The sequence below is a fragment of the Nicotiana tomentosiformis genome, chromosome 12 (genome assembly GCF_000390325.3).
Source record: "Nicotiana tomentosiformis chromosome 12, ASM39032v3, whole genome shotgun sequence".
Taxonomy (NCBI): Eukaryota; Viridiplantae; Streptophyta; class Magnoliopsida; order Solanales; family Solanaceae; genus Nicotiana; species Nicotiana tomentosiformis.
In genome coordinates, this window is record NC_090823.1 from 97,772,671 (window position 1) to 97,798,568 (window position 25,898).

General features: G+C 39.0%; 1 long non-coding RNA gene across 1 annotated transcript in view; it reads left to right on the forward strand.

The window, feature by feature from the left end:
* LOC138903736 (uncharacterized) overlaps positions 1-6,495 on the forward strand; it is a 209,418-nt gene extending 202,923 nt beyond the window's left edge. The window contains exon 3 of the long non-coding RNA XR_011413118.1: positions 6,480-6,495. This is a non-coding gene — a long non-coding RNA (uncharacterized lncRNA). The remainder of the gene's footprint in view (positions 1-6,479) is intronic.
* Positions 6,496-25,898: the final 19,403 nt, after the last annotated feature.

The window sequence follows — 25,898 nt, forward strand, 5'->3', positions numbered from 1 at the left end:
TTCAGAGGTGCTCCGTCTGGGGGCAGAGGTCAGTTCGTGAGAGAGCAGTCCAACAGGCCCTCATATCCAGCACCACCGCCTCCTCGGGGTGCTCCAGTGCGACCTTATTTCAGTGCTATACCAGAGAGTTCTTATCGCCCACCAGCTATTCAGGGTTCTTCTAGTGGGTATTCAGGTCACCATGGCCAGACTTCTAGTCAGCATCTTATCGCACCGAAAAGTTGTTACGAGTGCGGGGACCCCAGTCGCATGCGGAGATCTGCCCCAGACTGTGGGGTAGACCAATGTAGCAGGGTCAACAGCCTATGATTATCGCACCAGTTGCTCCACCAGTAGTCCGACCACCAAGAGGTGGAGGACAGGTGGGTAGGGGGCGTCCTAGAGGTGGAGGTCAGCCAGGCGGAGGCCAGCCAGTTAGCACTCCAGCTCGGTTCTATGCTTTTTCGGCCAGACTAGATGTAGAGGCCTCAGATGCCGTGATTACAAGTATTATTTCTGTTTGCGCCAAAGATGCCTCAGTATTATTTGATCCAGGATCTACGTATTCATATGTGTCATTTCTATTTGCTCCATTCCTGGGTATTTCTCGTGAGTCCTTGAGTACTCCTGTTTATGTGTCCACTCCTGTGGGCGATTCTGTTGTTGTGAACCAGATCTACCGGTCCTGTATTATTACATTCTATGGTTATGAAACTAGAGCAAATCTCTTATTGCTTGAGATGACCAATTTTGAAATTATTCTGGGCATGGAGTGGTTATCTCAATATCATGCTATTCTGGATTGTCATGCCAAGACTGTTACCTTGGCTATTCCAGCATTGCCTAAGCTGAAGTGGAAGGGTTCGTCTGTTAGTTCATTTAATCGAGTTATTTCTTTTATAAAGGCTTAACATATGGTTGAGAAGGGTTGTTTGGCTTATCTAGCCTATGTTCGGGATACTACTGCAGAGACTTTGACTATTGATTCAGTGCCTGTAGTTCGAGAGTTCTCTGATGTATTTCCTTTAGATCTTCCAGGTATGCCACCTGATCGTGATATTGATTTCTGTATTGACTTGGCTCCAGATACCCAACCTATATCTATCCCGCCGTATCGCATGGCTCCGAAAGAATTGAAAGAACAGCTTGAGGAGTTACTAGCCAAAGGGTTCGTCAGACCGAGTGTATTGCCTTGGGATGCACCGATATTATTTGTGAAGAAGAAGGATGGGACAATGCAGATGTGTATTGATTATCGTCAACTGAACAAAGTCACTATTAAGAACAAGTACCCGTTGCCGCGTATTGATTATCTATTTGACCATTTATAGGGTGCTATGGTGTTTTCTAAGATCGACTTGAGGTCGGGGTACCATCAGTTGAAGATTCGGGATTCGGATGTTCCGAAGACTGCTTTCCGGACTAGATATGGTCATTATGAGTTTTTGGTGATATCTTTCGGTTTAACTAATGCCCCGACAACGTTTATGGATTTGATGAACAGGGTATTCAGGCCATATATTGATTCGTTTGTCATTGTCTTCATTGATGACATTTTGATCTACTCGCGTAGTAAGGAGGAGCATGAGCAGCATATGAGAGTAGTGCTTCAGACATTACAGGAACAAAAGCTATATGCTAAGTTCTCTAAGTGTGAGTTTTGGCTTGAGTCTGTAGCATTTTTGGGGCATATTATATCGGGCGAGGGCATTAAAGTTGATTCCAAAAAGAATGAGGCAGTTCAGAATTGGCATCGTCCCACTTCGGCGACTGAGATCAAGAGTTTTCTGGGTTTGGCAAATTATTATCGTAGGTTCGTGAAGGATGCTTCGTCTATTGCAGCACCTTTGACCAAATTAACCTATAAGGGTGCTTCGTTCCGGTGGTCCGATGATTGTGAGGTGAGCTTTCAGAAGCTCAAAACAACATTGACTACAACACTAGTGTTAGTACTGCCTTCCGGTTCGGGGATGTATACAATGTATTGCGATGCTTCACGCATTGGCTTGGGTTGTGTATTGATGCAGGAAGGGCGAGTTATTGTATATGCTTCACGTCAGCTGAAGTCCCACGAGAAGAATTATCCAGTACATGATTTGGAGTTATCTGTGATTGTTCACGCTCTTAAGATTTCGAGGCATTATCTTTACGGGGTGTCTTGTGAAGTTTACACTGATCATCGCAGTTTGCAGCACTTGTTAAAGTAGAGGGACCTAAATTTGAGACAGCACAGATGGCTTGAGTTACTAAAAGATTATGATATTACTATCTTGTATCATTCGGGCAAAGCAAATGTGGTTGCAGACGCCTTGAGTAGAAAGGCAGAGAGTATGGGTAGTTTGGCTTTCATTTCAGCAGAGGAGAGGCCATTGGCTTCAGATATTTAGTCCTTGGCCAACAGACTTGTGCAGTTGGATATTTCAGAGCCCGGCCGAGTTCTTGCATGTGTTGTAGCTCAGTCTTTACTATTTGAGCAGATCAAGGCTCGCTAGTATGATGATCCACACTTAATGGTTCTTCGAGAAACGGTACTACGGGTGGTGCCAAGGAAGTTACTATTGGAACGAATGGTGTTCTGCGACTCCAGGATCGTCTATGTGTTCCTAATGTGGATGGACTGAGGAAAAAGATCCTAGAGGAATCACACCGTTCTCGGAATTCCATTCATCCAGGTGCTACAAAGATGTATCATGACTTGTGGCAGCATTATTGGTGGCGACGAATGAAAAAGGACATAGTTGAGTATGTAGCTAGGTGTCTAAATTGCCAGCAAGTTAAATATGAGCACCAGAGGCCAGGTGGCCTACTTCAACAGATGACCATACCAGAGTGGAAATGGGAACGAATTACTATGGACTTTGTAGTTGGGTTGCCGCAGACCTTGAGGAAGTTTGATGCAGTTTGGGTGATTGTTGACAGGTTGACCAAGTCGACACATTTTATTCCTGTTGTGACTACGTATACTTCAGAGAGGTTGACCCAGATTTATATTCAGGAGATAGTTCGGTTGCACGGTGTGCCAATTTCTATCATATCAGATAGGGGTTCTCAGTTTACTTCACATTTCTGGAGAGCAGTACAGAGTGAGTTGGGGACCCGTGTAGTGCTCCGCATAGTCTTTCATCCGCATACCGACGGGCAGTCAGAGCGGACAATTCAGATTTTGGAGGATATGCTCAGGACATGTGTGATTGACTTTGGAGGTCAGTGGGATCGTTTCTTGCCTTTGGCCGAGTATGCTTATAATAACAGTTACCAATCCAGCATCGAGATGGCTCCATTTGAGGCTTTATATGGTCGGCGATGCCGTTCGCCCATCGGATGGTTTGAGCCGGTGAGGCTAAGTTATATGGTACTGATTTGGTGAAAGATGCCTTGGAAAAGGTAAAGTTGATTCAGGAGCGACTTCGTACAGCACAGTCCAGACAGAAGAGTTACGCGGATCAGAAAGTGCGTGATTTATCATTTATGGTAGGTGAAACATTTCTCTTGAAAGTTTCGCCGATAAAGGGGATCATGAGATTTGGAAAAAAGGGGAAATTGAGCCAGAGGTTTATAGGCCCATTCGAGGTGTTGAGGCGAGTTAGGGAGGTTGCTTATGAGCTTGCATTGCCTCCCAGTCTATTGGGTGTTTATCTAGTTTTCCATGTATCTATGCTCCGGAAGTCTCATGCCGACCTATCACATGTGTTAGACTTCAGCACAGTTCAGCTAGATAATAGCTTGGGTTATGAAGAGGATCCAGTTTCCATTGTTGATAAACAGGTTCGCCAGTTGAGGTCCAAGAGAATTTCTTCAGTAAAAGTCCAGTGGAGGGGCTAATCAGTCAAGGAAGCGACTTGGGAGGCCGAGGAAAACATGCGGAGCAAATATCCACACTTATTTGGCACTCCAGGTATTATTCTAAACTCGTTCGAGGACGAACGTTTGTTTAAGAGGTGGAGAATGTGATGACCCAAAATATCATCTTTAAATTTAATAATTAATTCTGTATACTAAGACCTCGAAAAACACTATTTATCATTTCCTCGACTGGCGTGCGAAGTCCGTAAAATTTTTTGGAAATTGTTTATGTGAAAAATGGATTAAAATATGAATTAGAGCTTTAAAACTCAACTGAGTTGACGTTGGTCAACATTTTGAGCAAACAGACTCGGATCAGTGTTTTGAGAGTTCCGTTAGGTCCGTATCGTGATTTGGGACTTGGGCGTATGCCCTGAATCAAATTCCGAGGTCCCTAGCCTGAGATATGGAATTTTGATGAAAAATTAACAGTGTAAGTTCAAATAGTGATCGGATGTCGAATTATGTACAAACGACCCAGGAACAGAATTTTTATGATTCCAACAGCTCCGTATGGTGATTTTGAACTTAAGAGCATGATCGGAATTTTATTTGAAAGCCCTTAGTGAAATTATGCTTGAAATGGCTAAAAATAAGAATTTAAGTTTGGAAGTTTGACCGGGGAGTTGACTTTTTGATACCAGGGTCGGAATACAGTTTTGAAAATTTTTATAGTTCCGTTATATCATTTATGACTTGTGTACAAAATTTGAGGTAAATCGGACTTGATTTGATAGGTTTCGACATCGAATGTAGAAGTTGGAAATTTTAAGTTTCATTAAGCTTGAATTGGAGCATAATTCATAGTTTTAGTGTCGTTTTATGTGATTTGAGGTTTCAAATAGGTTCGTATGATGTTTTAGGACTTGTTGGTATATTTGGCTGAGATCCCGAGGGCCTCGGGTGAGTTTCGGATGGTTAACGGATCAACGATTGGACTTAAAAAGCTGCTGCAATTTTTCCTCTTCTGTTGGATATTCTGGGCTGTGATCGAGCCCAGGTATCGAGCCCAGATATCAAGCCCAAGTATCGAGCCCAGGGTTGACGAGGCTCAGACTCGAGCTTGTGATCGAAGCCACGATCGAAGGTCCAGCTCGAGGGCCATGATCGAAGGCAAGGCTCGAGAGCCAGGATCGAGACACAAGATCGAGGGTCACGATCGAAGGCCCAGGCTCGATGCCATGATCGAAGGCCCAGGCTTGATGCCAGGATCGAGGCCATGATCGAGGACCAGGCTCGAGCCTGTGATCGAAGCCACGATCGAGGCCTAGACTCGAGGGCCACGATCGAAGCCCAGTTCGAGGCCTAGTTTCGAAGGCTGCCTCGGCAGATTGATAAAAGAGGACATTCGTACCATTTGCGATTTTTGACGAATTTGAGCTTGAGCAGAGGCGACTTTTGACAGATTTTCAAGGAAAAAATATTGGGGTAAGTGATTCTAACTCGAATTTGGTCTATATAAACAAATATATCATTGCTTTCACTATTTAATTAGTGTTTTGAGATTTAAATTTGGAAAATTTTTAGAAATCTCGTAGAAACGAATTTTTGAGATTTCGGTATCGATTCGAAGTCGGATTTGAGTGAAACTCATATGGTTGGACTCGTAATTGAATGTGTTGTCGGATGAAAATTTTAATTAATTTCAGAATTTTATTGAAGATGTAGTATTTTCGTATAGAATTGATTCCTACAAATTTTAGTGATTGTATAAAATTATTTTTGGTTAGATTCGAGCCACTCGAAGTTGGATAATCGAGGAAAAGGCCTACTAGTGGATTAAATTGGAGCAAGACGAAGTAAGTCTCTTGTCTAATCTTGTGAGGGAGAAATTACATCATAGGCGATTAAATTAAATAATTGTTGCTAATTATGGGGGCTACGTACGCCCAAGGTAACGAGAGTCCGTGCTTAGCTACTATTAATGCTAAAGTCCAGATAGTTTAGGACTCAAAGGCATGAATTACTTGTGTAAATGGTAGTCCTTACTTAATTAAATTATTTGATATATTTATATATATGTTGTGAATTGTTAGATAAAAATATTAAAAGATGGAAAATCTCATATGCTTAAATTTATGTTTAAATTAATTAATTGTTAAGAGAAATTGTTCTTCTTCCCGAATATATCTTATAATGAATATACTCTCTTTTCGAAGGTACATAAGAAAATGTCCTCCTTTCTTGTGGAGCGGGCCGAACGCCTTGGCAGGATAGATGCATCAATGGATCGTGCCGCACGTCCCTCGGCAGTGTACACAAAACTCTGGATCGGGCCGTACGACATCGACAGAAATCGTGCTCAATAATAATAATAATTACACAATACTTGGACAGTTTATTGTAGCTTGTAAAGCTATTTGATAAAATGGAAATTTATTGAAATTTAATTGCATCTTGTAAAGCTATTTGATAAATGGGAATTGTTGCAATTGAAGGATTGTTTTTTATTATTTCTGCTCATTGAATAAAACTATTATTAACTCTGTGAATCATGCTGATTTGAGTAATTATAATTTATTTTATTTATTATTGTTGACCCTTAGTGAGTGTCAAAGTTGGCCATCTCGTCTCTACCACTTCGAGATTAGGCTTGATACTTACTGGGTACACGTTGTTTACGTACTCATGTTACACTTGCTGTACTTTTTGTGCAGAACCTGAGACAGGTGCTATCGTTAGACCTATTGACGTGCACCCGCGTTATCCGAAGGCTTAGTGGCGAGTTGCTTTCTGAGCCGTTCTGCAGCAACGAGTGCCTCTTCCTGAATTTTTATTCTGTCTATTTCATTCCATACAGTATTTATGATTTTTTTTGTATAATCTACTAGATGCTCATACACTTATGATACCAGGTCTTAGCACACACACTAGTAGAATATTTTGATTTAATTATTTTCTTGGTTATTTTAATTTATCAGATCTTTTCATATTGTTTTAATTCTTGCAAGTAAGAAGAGTTTAATTACTCGGTTAATTTTAAAAGAATTGAATGTGAATTTAAATTACTAGTTAGCTTGCCTAACTGTAGTGTTGAGCGTCACCACGACCTATAAGTGCAATTGGGTCGTGACACACTCGTTTTTCGCTCGAGGTAAAGGGCTTGAAAATTGCAATCCTTTCTCATCATTTGGTTTCTTTCGGAGAAAATGATAAAATAAGTCCCTTATGTTTGATCTTGAGCAATTGTGGCCCTTTAAGTTTGCGTGAGCACTTTTAGTCTCCGTCAAATATTTGACAAACTTTGATGGTGAGATTTTGTCATAATGGAGAAATAATATTTTAATCAGAAATACCAGGAAAGTCCGTCAAATAATCTCAGAAACCGCATACCAAACACCAAAAATAGATACAAAGTAACAAAAACTCAACCTCACAAAGTTGCACCAAATTCCAGAAATAGACGAAAAATTGCAAAAACTATCAAAAATAGATAATAAGTAGCAAAATTTAATTTAAAAGCTGCACCAGACTCGGAAGTAGACCAAAAATAGCAGAAACTATCAAAAATCGCACCTTTAAATGTTAATTTATTTAAATCTTTTTTTTCCCGAAAATTCCTATTCAATCTAATTACCAGAGTTTGTTAAATATTTGACAGAGATAGAATGTATTCACTTTTGATAAATTTAATCGATCAAAACTGTTCGGTAGATCAAGGGATTATTATGAATCTATCTCCGAACATAAGGGACAATTGTTATCATTTAGTAAGTTTCGTGTCTGTCTCTATCTCCCTCTACGAGTCTTATGGTGATAAATTAATAAGTTGTGCTATTTTGTGTATTGATGATGTCACGACCCGAAATCTCACTATAGGCGTCGTGATGGCACTTAGTCTTTAAGACTAGGTAAACCGATTACAATTACATTTCGAGCCATTTTTTTTTAGATATTCGAAACCAACAACGGAAATAAATATAACAACCTCCCAAGACTGGTAATACTGAGTCACGAACTCTAACTGAATACATGCAATGATCTCAAAGATCGAATATAAAATACTGTTCGAATAAGAGATGACAGTACAATAAAAATGGAAAGGCTCCAAGGGACTGCGATGCCCAAGCAACCCTACCTTGAATCCTTGCGATCAACTCACTAACTTTGTCCGAGTCTGATATCTCCAATACCTGGCTCTGTACAAAAGTGTGCAGAAGTATAGTATGAGTACACCACAGTCGGTACCCAGTAAGTATCAAGACTAACCTCGGTGAAGTAGTGACGAGGTACAGTCAAGACACTCACTAGTCCAATAACCTGTGCAATATAGTATACAAAAATAATAGAAAATAAATAGCAGTGATAGCAATAATAATCAACTAGTGATGTAAACAGCAAGGCAGCAACACACCAAAATTATTACTCGAACGAATAAGAAATACAAGTACACCCAATTAAACAAGTCCTTCAATATAAATCCTTCACATATAATTCTTTTGAATAAATACTCTCTGAATGTATTTATTTAAATAAACATCCTTCGAATATAAAACTCTTTCAAATATACTTCTTTCAAATAAACATCTTTCGAATATATTTCTTTCAAATAAATATCTTTTGAATATAATTCCTTCGAATAAAAGTCACTTTGTGACACCTCATTTCATAATCATAAAACACAGGTCTCAGCCCACTTTCATATTTTCGTAACGCGGGTCTCAGCCCACTTTTATTTTTTCACGACACCTCGTGGCCATATTTCTCTCAACACCGCACGGACAACTCACGTGCCAATAATAAAAATTATTATATTTTCCCGGCACCTCATGCTCACATTTCATATCACATCTGTACGGACAGTTCACGTGCCAATAACATAATCATTATATTTTTTTAGCACCTCGTGCCCACATTTCATATCACATCTGCACGAATAGTTCACGTGCCAATAACATAATCATTATATTTTTCTGGCACCTCGCGCCCATATTTCATATCACATCTGCACGAACAGTTCACGTGCCAATAACATAATCCGCCCGGCAATAGCCATAGGCTCACAATTTCAACATGAATCAGACTAATATCAAGATACCAAACAACAAGACAAGTTGCACAAAGAGAATCGCAATATAACACAAAAAAATCATCAACACAATAATCTCACATCATCATATAAAAATCACCAACATAATAACCCCACATCATCACATATCATCCCTGACAATAGCCACCCTTATCTCTCCTATAACCACCCTTATGACTCCTATGATAGCCCCCCTTATCCCTCCGTCCTGACAATATTAATGGTCACCCTTATCGCTCCTATAGTAGCCTCCCTTATCACTCCACCCAGACAATATCCCAACACGCATAACAACAGTGAAATGCCACCCTTAGGCCTACATAGTGTCAACAATGGAATGCCACCCTTATACGCCGCTTAACAGTAACCCATATCACACAATAATTCACACAGAATATTATCACAATAACACAACATCATCAACTCGTATTTACAAATTTTCCGTAGGCCACAACTATTCCAAAGGTACAATAAAGTAAATTAATTTCACAACAGATAGTCCACGGCTTAACACAATGTATATAAAATCTCAAAAACAACCACAAGGATGGAAAAATAACTCATCATAGGACAACACCTTCTTTAATCTAAATTTTAGATAAATATATAAACGCCTCAATTTAAACTTATTTAATTAATTATTTGCAGATGAAAAATCCATAATGTGATTATTTCCAAGAAATATCAAATCAACAAACACACTAAATTCACATAAAAATCTAAGTGACAATCACACCAAATTATCATATAAAATAAAAACTCGACAAACAAGGAATGAGGCATGACAAATCAAGGATTTACTAAGTTCCAACAATTTTCCAATTTAATACATAAGGGCGTCTACAAATTTTAACCGATATAATTTTCACATATAAATCAAGTACGTACTCGTCACCTCGCGTATATGGTTTTCAATTACACAATTTCCACATAAGACTCAATGCCTAAGGGGTAATTTCTCCACTCATGGTTAGGCAAGATACTTACCTCGACGAAACTAAACTAATACTTTAAATGATCTTCGCGAGTGAAGCAACCTCCGGACTGCTCAAATCTAAAATTCGCCCCTTCATAATACTACGATGGTCCACCACACTAAATAAATTTTTGTCACGACCCAAAAATCCCACCTCAGGCGTCGTGATGACACCTAGTATCTAAGACTAGGTAAGCCGATTATAATCACATTTCAAGCCATTTTGTTTTTAAATATAAACTAACAATGAAATAGTTACAAACTACCTCCCAAGACCGGTCATTTTGACTTTTAGAACCCCGTTTCCCTAAATAAATTTTTCCGTATGTGCTTTAATGATTTATGACTTGCGGGACTGGTTGGTTCGGGATTTGGAAGTGTTTGGGTTGAAATCGGAACACTTGGTTCCTTAAGTTGGCTTTAAAAGGCCAAGTTTGAGTTTGGTCAACATTTTGAGCAAACGGACTCGGATCAGTATTTTGACAGTTTTGGTAGGTCTGTATCGTGATTTGGGACTTGGGCGTATGCCCGGAATCAAATTCCGACATCTCTAGCCCGAGATATGGAATGTGGATGAAATAATTAAAAACTTTAAGTTCAAATAGTGACCGGATGTCGAATTGTGTGCAAACGACCCTGAAATAGAATTTTTATGATTCCAACAGCTCTGTATGGTGATTTTGGACTTACGAGCATGATCGAATTTTTATTTGGAAGTCCGTAGTGAAATTAGGCTTGAAATGGCTAAAATAAGAATTTAAGTTTGAAAGTTTGACCGGGGAGTTGACTTTTTGATACCGGAGTTGAAATACAGTTCCGAACATTTTCATAGCTCCGTTATGTCATTTATGACTTGTGTGCAAAATTTTAGGTCAATCAGAGTTGATTTGATAGGTTTCAACATCGAATGTAGAAGTTGGAAATTTTAAGTTTCATTAAGCTTGAATTGGAGCATAATTCGTGATTTTAGTGTCGTTGTATGTGATTTGAGGTTTCACATAAGTTCGTATGATATTTTAGGACTTGTTGGTATATTTGGTTGAGGTCCCGAGGGTCTCGGGTGAGTTTCGGATGGTTGACGGATCAAAAATTGGACTTAAACAGCTGCTGCAATTTTTCTCTCTGCTGGAAATACTGGGCTGTGATCGAGCCCAAGATCGAGCCCAAAATCGAGCTCCCAAGATCGATCTCCCAAGATCGAGCTCCCAAAATCGAGCTCCCAAAATCGAGCTCCCTGATCGAGCCCCTAAGATCGAGCTCCCATGATCGAGCTCCCTGATAGAACTCCATGATCGAGCTCCCTGATCGAGCTCCCTGATCGATCTCCCTAATCGAGCTGGACAGATCTGTAAGTTATAAAAAAAAGGCATTCGACTCATTTGCCATTTTTGACAAACTTGAGCTTGAGCAGAGGCGACTTTTGACAGATTTTCAAGGAAAGACATTGGGGTAAGTGATTCCAGCTCGGATTTGGTCTATATACACAAATATATTATTATTTTCACCATTTAATTAGTGTTTTGAGATTGAAATTTGTATAAAAATTTAAAATCTCATAGAAACGAATTTTCGAGATTTTGGCATCGATTCAGAGTCAGATTTGAGTGAAACTGGTATGGTTGGACTCGTAATTGAATGGGTTATCGGATTTGGTAACTTTCGCCGGATTTCAAGATGTGGGTCCCGCAGTCAAATTTTTTAATTAATTTCGGGATTTTACTGAAAATATAGTATTTTCTTATAGAATTGATTCCTATAAGTTTTAATGATTGTATCGAATTATTTTGGCTAGATTCGAGCTAGACAGAGTTGGATAATCGAGGAAAGGGTCTACTAGTGGATTAAATTGGAGCAAGACGAGGTAAGTCCCTTGTCTAATCTTGTGAGGGGGAAATTACCTCATAGGTCATTAAAAAAATTAAATAATTGTTGCTAATTGTGGGGGTTACGTACGCACGAGGATACGAGAGTCCGTGCGTAGCTACTATTAATGCTAAAGTCCGGGTAGTTTAAGACTCAAAGCATGAATTACTTATGTAAATTATATTCTTTGTTTAATATATATATATATATATATATATATATATATATATATATATATATATATATATATATATATATATATATATATAGTGAATTGTCAGATAAGAATATTAAAGGATGAAAATCTCTTATACTTGATTTTCTGTTTAAATTAATTAATTGTTAAGAGAAATTGTTCTTCCTCCTGAATTTATCTTATAATAAATATACTCTCATTGCAGAGGTACATAAGAAAATGTCTTCCTTTCTTGTGGAGCGGGCCGAACACCTCGGCAGGATAGATGCATCTATGTATCGTGCTGCACTTCCCTCGGTAGCATACACGAAACTCTGGATCGGGCCGTACGACCTCGACAGAAAAATCGTGCTTAATAATAATAATTACACGATACTTTGATAGTTTATTTCAGCTTGTGAAGCTAATTGAAATTTGGAAATTATTGGAATTTAAAGAATTTATTTATCTCTGTTTGTTAAGGAAATTATTGTTATTTCTGTAAAATGAGGTTAATTGATAAATTAAAAATTTATTGAAATTGAAGGAATTTAATTATTTCTGCTGGTTAAAGAAAATCATTGTAAATTTTATAAATCATGTTGATCTAGATATTGCTATTTTTATCTCATTTATTGTTATTGACTCTTAGTGAGTGTCAGAGTCGGCCATCTCGTCTCTACCTCTCCGAGATTAGGCTTGATACTTACTGGGTACAGGTTATTTTTCGTACTTATGCTGCACTTGCTGCACATTTTATTGTGCAGGTACATATATGTCTAATGACCTTGTGGGCGTAGAGGTGTGGTTACAAATGTGGGGACTTAGGTGAGCTGCATTCTATATTACAATCTGTATCCAATAGAGTCTCCTTCAGAGATATTATATTTTTCTGTCTAATTTATATTCTGGACAGATGCTGTATTTTTTATTTTAATTCCCTAGTAAATGTTCATGCACTTGTGATACCTGGTTTTGAGAATGGTTGTGAGTTGTTTAGAAATTTAGTTGCTAAAAAAAATTAGCATTTACTCTATGAGTTTCATTTTATTATTTCATTGAAGAAATTTTGATTTTTAAATCCATTAAAATGGGTAATTAAGCTAAGTTTGTATTGTTGGCTTGCCTGACAGCGGTGTCCCGCGCCATCATGATCTTTAATGGATTTTGGGTCGTGACAACATGGTATCAGAGCACTAGGTTCACGTAGGTCTCACGAGTCATGAGCAAGTATAGTAGAGTCTTGCAGATTGGTACGGAGACGTTTGTACTTATCTTTGAGAGGCTACAGGGCTGTTAGGAATACTTTCCTTTTTGATTCCTCATCGTGCGATTTGATTCCTTTGAGGCTTATGCCTTCGTTTCCTGACTACTCAATCTTATGCGACGTGAAACGCTTGTTATAAATTAGGGATCGAGGAAATTGTTAATGGTACTACAGATGTAGTACATGATGCTTCTCCCTGTGTAATTAATTGGGCTATTGTCGTCGCCTTGCGAAAGGCTGCCCTGTCATTTCAAATTAAGTATCAGTACTACCTAAGGTTTTTATATTTGGCATTGATTGTTATGACGATCCGTGCATTGTTATCGCACAGTGTTTATGAAATGGTAAAATGCCCGTCTATGTTTCAAGGCAGTAAACGACTTAAAAAAAGGTTTTTTTTCCAGTACATGATTCAGAGGTTCCATGTTTTATTCCCAGCAAGGAAAAGGTAATCGTACTATGAATGTTCAGGTTTGGGGTTGATGGAGTAACGAAGTTTGATATTTTCGAGTGTGATAGAGTTCTCAATTTTGATGTGGTGTCATCGCCTTGTTAAATGTGTTAAGGTTTGCCGGTATTATAGTTTTCTTCAACTAGCCTTCACGGCGGGGTGTTAGGAATTAGTGTAGGGGAAGCAATTGTTAGAGATCATGATGTGCAGTGGTTCAGGATTTAAGCGGTGTTCCTAGTATTGATGGCTCGAGAAGGATAATCCTCGGAAAGGTTTAAAGTTAGTAACGACCTATTGGTTCAAGTGCTACAGAAACGGATTTTGAGTTAAGGCAACAACTGGGCAACAAAAGATGAGGAAGGACTTGTGGAAGGTGTCTTGTGGTGGTTAAGTTCCTAGGAGGCCAAGTGTGAGAAAAAGAAGTCGAGTAGCTGCTTAAAGGAGAGGGTTTGACCAAAGTGGGAGAGTGGCAAGGTAGCATACGGGTTCTGTGGTAGGATAGCCACACGCCTTGGGGGAAATTAGAGTGATTTGGGATTCATGATGGATAGTGACTAGGTTAACTGGCTTAATTTGGAATATTTGCTTCTATATTGAGGAAGGTTGGGTATGACAGGAGTGAGTTGCCTGATATGAAGAAGGATACAACATGACTTTGGATTGGAATGTATTGTCGCACCTTTAGTTGACGTCCATGAGGAGTGGACGGACTTGTGCAGCTGGTGGACGGACTGGTGCAGCTGGTGAATGAGCTCGGACTCAGGATGATCTACTGATTTCGTAGTAATTGAACCTAGTGCAGAGACGTTGGAATGTGTCGGCATGTAATTTCCACAGGTGGGTTATCTCCTGTGAGCAGGTTAGCGGTCGCGTGGCGTTGATGAAGCTTCTGCAAAGAATTCTACTGGCTACCCGGATCATGTCAACGATGAAGAAAGAATCTCGGTGGATTCCATAACTTTGTAATTATAGCTTCAAGCTAAGTGAAGAGCCCTATCATCTATGATTGGATTTCGTAGTGTCAACTTGTGAGTTTTCTGGTTATCGGTGTATTGGTAGATCATTGCAACTAAGGAAAGAAAACATCAGTGGTAATTTGAGCAAAGGATTTGGGGAATGTGTGCCATATTTGGCCTTATCAATTCATATTCAGGTTTTTGGAAGACTCATAGTTTATGCTTCGTGTAGATGTAATGCACAGGAAAGTGAGATAGTCGAATGTTTCCTTGATAAAATGTCCATGTGCTAGCAGGGTCTTGGAATTGATCATGTTTGGGAACAAGTCAGAGCAAGTGACTCTCAATAATGGTCTTAGCGGGTTCAAAAATTTGAAGTGCGGTGTCTAAGGATCTCGAGTCCGTAGTATGGTTGAGTATCGAGCTTTTGCAGCAGATTATGAAACAGGGCTTGGAGTACTCTGCGTTATCTTCAGGTTGTGGTGTAGCATTTGAGAAATGGAAGAAAATAACTTCGGATTCATAAAAGAAGTATCAGAATGGGTGTACCAGTTGAAGATGAAAAAGTGCGCACAAGGAGAGGTATGAGATGATTTGTGGAATTTGAAATAACGTGGTCTCGTGAAATAAGGTCACTTGGGATGAGTGCGGATTTGCGTTCGTGATGTATTGAATGAAGATATTATTATTTCTAAGGCAAGTTGAGAATAAATTGAGAAAAAGACGGGTCGGCTAACAACGGTTGAATCAGCATGATGGTGGCAATGATCAGTTTCTTCAGCGCATAGATTTATACATATAATTTGTGGCGGTACGTGCGAGGCTTGGCGGCCTCCGTAATTGATTTTATTTGGAGGAATTCAAGTATTATGGCACTTTATGTGTAGAGGGACCCCAAAAAAGTTATGGTGGCTTAGACCACTACTTGAGGCCGGTATTTTCTACGGATATGGGAATTCAGTCATGTGTTGCATTGGTTCTCTTGAAATGAGTTAAGTAAAAGGTTGCGATATGATGAAGTGTTTACCCTATTAGTGGTTCGGGAATTATGATGAAATTCTTGTACTCCTACGTATTTGCGTGATTAAGTGCATTAAGTAGCATGAGATTCAAAAGTTGAGGATTTAAGATTTCGGTTCGGTATTGACAAGGATGTCACAAGCTCGGACGAGAAGAAAAGGAGTTAGAGGTTTAAAGCAAGCTGGTATTGTCTTCAGTGTCACTTGAGATCGGCATTATGTGTAAGAGTCTTTATGTATTGAATTGCGGGTCCTTGATTCTCCTTACAGTATTAGTATGGCCGGTGGTATGGATGTACAGACTTGTTATCTGTTGCGTAAGGTCGTGGGAGCATATTCCACGGGAGAATTGTATGAGTATGACAAGTAGTCACCTGATTGATTAAATATTTAACAACCAAGTATGAAGATTGTGGCGATATCGCTAATTCGACAATTTTTGCCTGGAGGGCACTCGGTTCATTTGGTTGTGGAATGTGGAAATTTGTTCAGGTTATGATGGTTGTTCTTGTGTGTTAGGGGAAAAGGGTTATTATGGATCCTTGAAAGGCTATTACCCTAGTACAGTACGATCAGAATCGGCTTGAGGTCTGTGGATGAATATAAATATAAATACGGGCTCTATATCAGACCGGATGTGTTCATTTCAGCATAAAAGCTCCCTATGGAGGAGTATTCGGACGTTGGATGTCGTTTCGTCGTCGGTTATTTCATGTAATACTATATTGTGCCGTGTGAGTTATGAAACAACTTGATAAATTTCTTATGTGTCGAGGTCCCGCGTAGCGATGATGTTATGTGAGCAGGATGGCTCTTCAGATTCAGATCATATATCGCACCTTAGTTGTGCTTGATTTTTGTAGCGTATGGCGCTGTCGGTCCTTCCATAGATGATATTATGCACTGAGCTTGCTTGTGTCCGATATTCGAATATTTTGTAGTAATGAGCATTCTAGCTCGGTAAGTATTTTCTTATAGATTCTTTTTGTGCGGATCGGTGGCACGCCGCCACGGGTATATTGTTTGGATTGGGTTTCACGCCGCAATGGTACCATGTATGGATCGGGTTGCACGCCGCAACGGTTTGATGTTGAGTACAGTCCCCTATATTCTATTTTGTGTGTTTGTGTCCCATTTTCTGAGGAAGGTTCATGACACCTTTTCAGTTGTCTAATTAGTCACGTGGGTTGAGTAATCCTTTCCAGAGTTCATTTTTCTTACGTATCGCAATCGAGTCCGTAGCTTATTAGCTTATTGTGGCATCATATGAGTGTTTTTGCCGTGTCTGAGGTGGCTTATTTCCTGAGTAGCTCATGCTGGGGGAGACAAAATTATTGGATTCGGGATCAGTGCGATCGGGTTATATGAAGTATAATAAAGAGCAAATACCATTATTTGGTTATAACGAGGCAACGGTTCTTGTCAGAAGGAGAAACTCAATAATTGTTGACTCGGCAGTTGGTTATGAATTTCTACACATTTCTTCCATCGTGGAAGCATTTCAAGAGTTGGAACAAGACTTATATGTATCGTGAGGTGTGTTGTGAACATCAGATTCGTGGAATTTTGGCTATTGTTATCAGAGGATGTTATTATAGTAATGTAAATGATGCGGTGCATGGTCTAAATTCAACAAAGGTATGCAATCCTATATTGGTGCATCGTGTAGTGATTGATACGCCATTCATAGGTTGGAAACATGCATGGTGGAGAATTCTGGATGTTAGAATTGGGGTCTAAGGCGCATTTGCCTAAATAAAGGGGAGAATTTTCAGATTGGCTTGAGTTAATGTGCTCAACTGGGTCAGGTAGCACGGGTAGGTGCACGAGGTGTTAAACAGTGATTTTGGATAACTTCGGAACACTCCTTAGCATGTTAACGTATATTTAAGTGGGAGAGAATGTAATGATCCAACCGGTCGTTTTGACTTTTAGAACCCCGTTCCCCTAAATAAAACTTCCCGTATGTGCTTTAATGATTTATGACTTGCGGGGATGGTTGGTTTGGGATTTGGAAGTGTTTGGGTTGAAATCGGAACACTTGGTTCCTTAAGTTAGTTTTAAAAGGCCAAGTTTGACTTTGGTCAATATTTTGAGTAAACGGACTCGGATCAGTGTTTTGACAGTTTAGGTAGGTCCGTATCGTGATTTGGGACTTGGGCGTATGCCCGGAATCAAATTCCGAGGTCCCTAGCCCGAGATATGGAATTTTGATGAAACAATTAAAAAAGTTAAGTTCAAATAGTGACCGGATGTCGAATTATGTGCAAACGACCCCGGAATAGAATTTTTATTATTCCAACAGCTCCGTATGGTGATTTTGGATTTAGGAGCGTCATCGGAATTTTATTTGGAAGTTAGTAGTGAAATTAGGCTTGAAATGGCTAAAATAAGAACTTAAGTTTGAAAGTTTGACCGGGGAGTTGACCTTTTGATACCAGAGTTGGAATACAGTTCCAAAAATTTTTATAGCTCCGTTATGTCATTTATGACTTGTGTACAAAATATGAGGTCAATCAGAGTTGATTTGATAGGTTTCGACATCGAATGTAGAAGTTGGAAATTTTAAGTTTCATTAAGCTTGAATTGGAGCATAATTCGTGGTTTTAGCATCATTTTATATGATTTGAGGTTTCAAATACGTTCATATGATGTTTTAGGACTTGCTGGTATATTTGGTTGAGGTCCCGAGGGTCTCGGGTGAGTTTCGGATGGTTAACGGATCAAAAATTGGACTTAAACAACTGCTGCAATTTTTCTCTTCTGCTGGAAATTCTGGACTGTAATCGAGCCCAAGATCGAGCCCAAGATCGAGGCCCAAGATCGAGCTCCTTGATCGATCTCCCTGATCGAGCTCCATGATCAAGATCCCTGATCGAGCTCCCTGATCGAGCTCCCTGATCGGGCTGGACAGATCTGTAAGTTATAAAAAATAAACAGAGGCATTCGACTCATTTGCCATTTTTGACAAACTCGAGCTTGAGCAGAGGTGACTTTTGACATATTTTCAAGGAAAGACATTGGTGTAAGTGATTCCAACTCGGATTTGGTCTATATACACAAATATATCATTGTTTTCACCATTTAATTAGTGTTTTGAGATTGAAATTTGGGAAATGTTTTAAAATCTCATAGAAACAAATTTTCGAGATTTCGGCATCGATTCGGAGTCGGATATGAGTGAAAATGGTATGGCTAGACTCGTAATTGAATGGGTTGTCGGATTTCGTAACTTTTGCCGGATTTCGAGACGTGGGCCCCACGGTCGAATGTTTTAATTAATTTCGGGATTTTGCTGAAAATGTAGTATTTTCTTATAGAATTAATTCCTATAAGTTTTAATGAGTGTATCGAATTACTTTGGCTAGATTCGAGCCAGACAGAGTTCGATAATCGAGGAAAGGGTCTACTAGTGGATTAAATTAGAGCAAGACGAGGTAAGTCACTTGTCTAATCTTGTGAAGGGGAAATTACCTCTTAAGTGATTAAAAAAAATTATATAATTGTTGCTAATTGTGGGGGATATGCACGCACGAGGTGACGAGAGTCCATGCGTAACTACTATTAAGCATGAATTACTTGTGTAGTTTAGGACTCAAAGCATGAATTACTTGTGTAAATTGTATTCTTTATTTAATTAATATATATATATATATATATATCGTGAATTGTCAGATAAGAATATTAAAGGATGAAAATCTCATATACTTGATTTTCTATTTAAATTAATTAATTGTTAAGAGAAATTTTTCTTCCTCCTGAATTTATCTTATAATAAATATACTCTCATTCCGGAGGTACATAAGAAAATGTTCTCCTTTCTTGTGGAGCGGGCCGAACGCCTCGGGAGGATAGATGCAACTATGGATCGTGCCGCACGTCCCTCGGCAGTGTACACAAAACTCTGGATCGTGCCGCATGTCCCTCGGCCGTACGACCTCGGCAGAAAAATCGTGCTTAATAATAATAATTACACGATACATTGATAGTTTATTTCAGCTTGTGAAGCTAATTGAAATTTGAAAATTATTGGATTTTGAAGAATTTATTTATCTCTGTTTGTTAAGGAAATTATTGTTATTTCTGTAAATGAGGTTAATTGATAAATTGGAAATTTATTGGAATTGAAGGAATTTAATTATTTCTGCTGGTTAAAAAAAATCATTGTAAATTCTATAAATCATGTTGATCTAGATATTGCTATTTTTATTTCATTTATTATTATTGACTCTTAGTGAGTGTCAGAGTCGGCCATCTCGTCTCTACCTCTTCGAGATTAGTCTTGATACTTACTGGGTACACGTTATTTTTTGTACTCATGCTGCACTTGCTGCATATTTTATTGTGCAGATACATATATGTCTAGCGACCTTGTGGGCGCAGAAATGTGGTTACAAATGTGGGGATTTAGGTGAGCTGCATTCTATATTACAATTCGCAGCCAACAGAGTCTCCTTCAGAGATATTATATTTTCCTGTCTAATTTATATTCTGGACAGATGCTGTATTTTTAATTTTAATTTCCTAGTAAATGCTCATGCAGTTGTGACACCGGGTTTTGGGAATGATTGTGAGCTGTTTAGAAATTTAGTTTCTAAAAAGAAATTATTATTTACTCTATGAGTTTCATTTTTATTATTTTATTGAAGAAATTTTGATTTTTAAATCCATTAAAATGGGTAATTAAGCTAAATTTGTATTGTTGTCTTGCCTGACAGCGGTGTCCGGTGCCACCACGACCTTTAATGGATTTTAGGTCGTGACAAATACTGAGTCACGAACTCTAACTGAATACATGAAGCTTCGTCCGTTTCTCAAGCATTTTTATTATCTCGTGGTTGGTTCCGGGTTCTGCTTCACCCGGCCTTTCTGTGGCTGGTTCATTTCTGCGAGCGTTTTCCCGGGATGGTGCCGGATTTTACTCTGCTGGGGGCGTGGATTTGGTTCTGCAACTGGGTTATCGCTGCTTGTTGAGCCTGTAACATCTCGAAGATCATGCGCAAGTTGATCCCATCACCTTCGCCGTCGTGTGTACTCTGGGCTATCGACCGAGGTCCCTCGCGAATGCTGTTTTCGGGGTCAGTAGGCAAGTTTGCTTCGATAGCTACGTGTGATTTAGCATCGATCGGACCCGCGATTGGGACTCCGTTGGGGTCAACATGGGGCACCTCGTTGCTGGGCACCAGGTTGTTGTTCTCGCCATGGTGGCCAGACTCATCATCAACGTTCAAATAGGCAAATTGGAAATTTGACTTTCTTAATTCGACCTGAAATTAAAAGCTCAAAGAACAAGTATAAAATAAAGTGTGTTATGAAAATTTGTATCAAATTTTCACTATTATCTTTAGTCCCACAATGGGCGCCAAACTGTTTACTCTAAAAAATGGATAACAATTAAATTTATATGTGATTTTAAGGATACACGGATTAATTCAATACAAATGATAAATTGGGTTAGATTAAACAGATAAGAGATGTAATAAATTATCAAACCAATTAAAGGGAATAATCTCGGACTCAGTAACAATTTTAATGGAGTGCCTGCCTTTGATCCCGGGCTCACAATAATGAAGAACTGATGAACAAAAGTAAGAACTTTGAATAACAGAGAAAATAAGAGTATATTGTCTTGATATACGTGTTACAATGTCCCTAATGAATAGTTAGACTCCCTTTTATATAGTATGGGAGTTTTACCCTAAATATAATTCCATAAAAGGTAAAAATCTTTCATTTTGCTAATCACTGATTCTCTTCCGATACGTGCCGAGATTCACGCCGTGACACCCGGCTGGGCACGGATATCACAGCCCTTTGCTAGTCATGCTCGATTATCTGGTAATAATCTCCGAAATTTTAAGATTCAAATCGGACCTGGGGACGTGGCCCCGATTCCTCCGAGGGAAAGTGTTTTCAAAGATCGAATAATCAATATTGTTTGAATAATAATTAACAGTAATATAAAAATTAAAAGACTCCAAGGAACTGCGACGACCAAGCAGCTCTACCTTGAATCCTTGTGATTCCGCTCTAACTTTGTCCGAGTCCAATATCTTCAATATCTGGCTCTGCACAAAAATGTGCAAAGTGTAGTATGAGTACACCACGGTCGGTACCCAATAAGTATCAAGACTAAACTCAGTGGAGTAGAGACGAGATACAATCAAGACACTCACTAGCCTAATAACCTGTGCAATATGATATACAAAATAATAGGAAACAAATAACAATAAGGCAACACAAATCAACCAGTGATATGCACAGCAGGGCAACAAGAACACTATGAATATCGCTCGACAAATAATAAATACAAGTACACCCAATTAAATCAAGTCCTTCAAATAAATATCTTTCACATATAATTCTTCCAAATAACTCTCTTCCAAATATAATATCCTCAAATAAATATCTTTCAAATATAATTCTTTCAATAAATCTCTATCCAACATAATTTCCTCAAATAGGTATCTTTCAAATATAATTCTTTCAATAAATACTTTGAATAAAAATCCTTCCAAATAAATATTTTGAATATAATTCTTTCAATAAAAAATCACCATGTGACACTCTATTTCAAAATCATACAAATACGGGTCTCAGCCCTTTTTATATTTTTCGTAAACATAGGTCTCATCCCACTTTCATATTTTCACGGCACTTCGTGCCCATAATTAAATCATCCTATTTCCCTGGCACCTCGTGCCCATTTTTTTCATATCCAATCTGCACGGACAGTTCACGTGCCAATAATAAAACTATCATATTTTCCCCGGCACTTCGTGCCCACGTTTCATATCTCAACTGTACGAACCATTCACGTGCCAATATCATAATTATTTGTTCACGGCACCTCGTGCCCACATTTCTTTTCATAATCCGCCTGACAATCGTCACAGGCTCCCAGTTTTAACATAAATCAGACTATTATCAATTTACCAACAATAAGACAAATTGCACAAGGCATAAAAATAAACACAAGAAAAATCACAACATCATATAGAAATTACTAATGAAACCACTCCACATCATCACATATCATCCCTGACAATAGCCACCATTATCTCTCCTATAACCACTCTTATCACTCCTATAATAGCCTCCCTTATCCCTCCGCCCTGACAATATCAATAGCCACCGTTATCGCTCCGCCCAGACAATATCCCAACACACATAACAACAGTGAAATGCCACCCTTATACCCACATAATATCAACAGTGGAATGCCACCCTTATATCCTCAAAATAATAACTCAAATGGCACAACAATTTACACGAAATATTATCACGACAATGTAACAAAATCTATTCATATCACAATTTGCCCAATGATCACAACCAATTCCAAAGATATAACAAAATTAATTAATTTCACAACAAATAACCCGAGGCTCCACACAATATATATAAAACCTCAAAACAATCAACAGAGATAGAAAATAATCAGCATAGGACAACGCCTTCATTAATCCAAATTTTGATAATTATACAAACACTCCTTCTTAAGCTTGTTTAATTAATTATTTGAGACGAAAAATTCATAATGAAATTAAATTCCAAGAAATATCAAATCATCAAATTCACGGAATCCACATAATTATACAAGTAATAATTAACTCAAATTGTCATACAAAAATAAATTCAATAAATGCGAATTGAAGCATGGCAAAGAGATGATTAAATAAATACCGACAAATATCCAATTTACTACACAATATGCCCAAGACTTTAACTCAATATATTTTGCACATATAAGCCCGAGTACGTACTCGTCACCTCGCGTACACGGATTTTCACATTTTACAAATGGCACATAAGACTCGATGCCTAAGTGGTAATTCCCCCACTCGAGGTTAGTGAAGATACTTACCTTTTTGAAGTTATGCCGATATTCCAAAATCGCCTTCTTGCTTGAATGTAACGACCCGGGCGGTCGTTTTGAGAATTTGAGCCCCGATCCCCTAATATCTTCTTTACCCATATTTGTTTCTGCTTTTGGGACTTGCCGGAGTGATTGGTTATGGAATTCAGAGAGTTTTGGGACACTTAGTCCCTAGTTGTGAGTTTAACCCTTAGAGTTTGGACCGTAGTCGGAACTGTGTGAATAAGGATCCAGAATGGAATTCTGTCAACTCCGTTAGCTCCGTTGAGTGATTTTGGAGTTAGAAGCGCGTCCAGAATGTGTTTTGGAGGTCTGTAGTAGATTTAGGCTTGAATTGGCGGAAGTTAGTTTTTCGGCGATTTCGACCGATAGTGAAAATTTTGATATCAAGCTCGGAATGGAATTCCCAAAGTGGCTATAGGTTCGTAGTGTCATTTTTGACCTGTGTGTAAAATTTGAGGTCATTCGGACTAGATTTGATGTGGTTCGGCGTCGTTTGTAGAATTTGGAAAAATTTAAATTCTTAGGCTTGAATCCGTGCTTAATTCATGATTTTGGTGTTGTTCGATGTGGTTTGAAGGCTCGACTAAGTTCGTATAGTATTTTAGGATTTGTTTGTATGTTTGGTTGAGGTCCTGGGGGCCTCGGGTGTGTTTCAGATGCTAACGGGTGAAAGCTTGGACTTAGAGGAATTTTTGAGTTTGCTAGTTCTAGTGTTTTCGCACCTGCGGTGAGGAGTCCGCAGGTGAGGCCCCGCAGAAGCAAGGCTGGTATCGCATGTGTGCTTTTAGGTCGGGAAGTCAGTGGTCGTAGATACGACGAGTAAGCCGCAGGAGTGGAGTTGCATCTGCGGAAGGACAGTCGCAGATGCGGAAGTGAGAAGGACCCAAGGTTCCGCAGAAGCAGATGATTTAGCGCAGAAGCGCATCCGCAGGTGCGGACTCAAGCGCACAGGTGCGGACCCAGCCCAGATAAGTGACCTTCACACCTGCGGTGATTTTTCCATAAGTGCGTGACCGCAGATGCGTCCCCATGAGCGCAGGTGCAGAAATCGCTGGGTTGAAGAGGCAGCTTCGAGGGTTCATCCCTCATTTTTCACCAATTCGATTTAGAGCTCGGTGGGAGACGATTTCTCGAGGGATTTTGAAGGAGAACTATTGGGTAACTAATTCTAACTCTATTTTGATCATAATACATTAATCTATTATTGTTTTCCTTGTCTAATTAAGGAAATTGAGGATAGAAGTTTGGAAATGGGGGAAAAGGTTCCCCAATTGAAAATCTGAGATTTGAATAGGAATTTGACGTCGGATTTAGATGATTTTTGTTCGAGTGAATTCGTGAGTGAATGGGTGTTCATAATTTATATTTTTTACCCGATTCCGAGACGTGGGCCCGGGGAGACCTTTTGGGCATTTTTCCTAATTTCACGGTTTAGCTTCGAATTAATTAGCTAAATTAGTTACTTGTAGTTATATTTACATTATGAAATTAATTTGAATAGATTCAGGCCATTTGGAGTCGGATACTCGTGGCAAGAACGTGATATAGAGTTGATTTGAACGGTTCGAGGTAAGTGGCTTGCCTAATCTTGTGTTGGGGACTTTCCCTTAGTATGTTTGATGTTAATTGATGTGTGGGCGCCGTCTACATGAGGTGACGAGTACGTATACATGCTATTATTGCAAAAATCCCGTTTTTCCTTTCTAAATCATAAACTGTTTTTTATCTTATTAAATTGAACTGATACGTTTAATTGTTAAACTTAGTTTTGAGAAGCATGCTTACGTGTTTTAACTGCCTAATTGACATTCTGTGCGCCATGCTTAGTTAAGTCTCTATTTTTCTTATCTGTGTCCAGTATAAATTGTATAACTCGATGCCATACCTGCCATTTCATCTTGTGTTGCATATTTAAATTGGGACTACGGACGTATTCCGGGAGATCCCCATGTACTGCATATTTACTTTGGGACTACGGACGTATTTCGGGAGATCCCCCTGTACTGCATATTTACTTTGGGACTACGGACATATTCTGGGAGAACCCCCAGCACTGCATATTTACTTTGGGACTACGGACGTATTCCGGAAGATCCCCCTGTACTGCATATTCATTTGAAACTACGGGACGGTATCCCGGGAGATTCCCCACTGTGTTTACCTTGTTCTGAGCCGATGGCTCCCTTAACTGTTAAATTTTCGAGAATTTCTTTAACTGTGTTACCGTAAATTTTACTTATATCTTTTACTATTTAATTTATTATATTTACTTCGGTAGGGCCTTGACCTGACCTCGTCACTACTCGACCGAGGTTAGGCTTGGTACTTACTGGGTACCATTGTGATGTACTCATGCCTTTTCCTGCACATGTTTTCGTGTGCAGATCCAGGTGCGAGCTATCAGCCTCGGGGTTAGTGCATGCTGATGATTCTAGGAGACTTCAAGGTACTTCTTCTT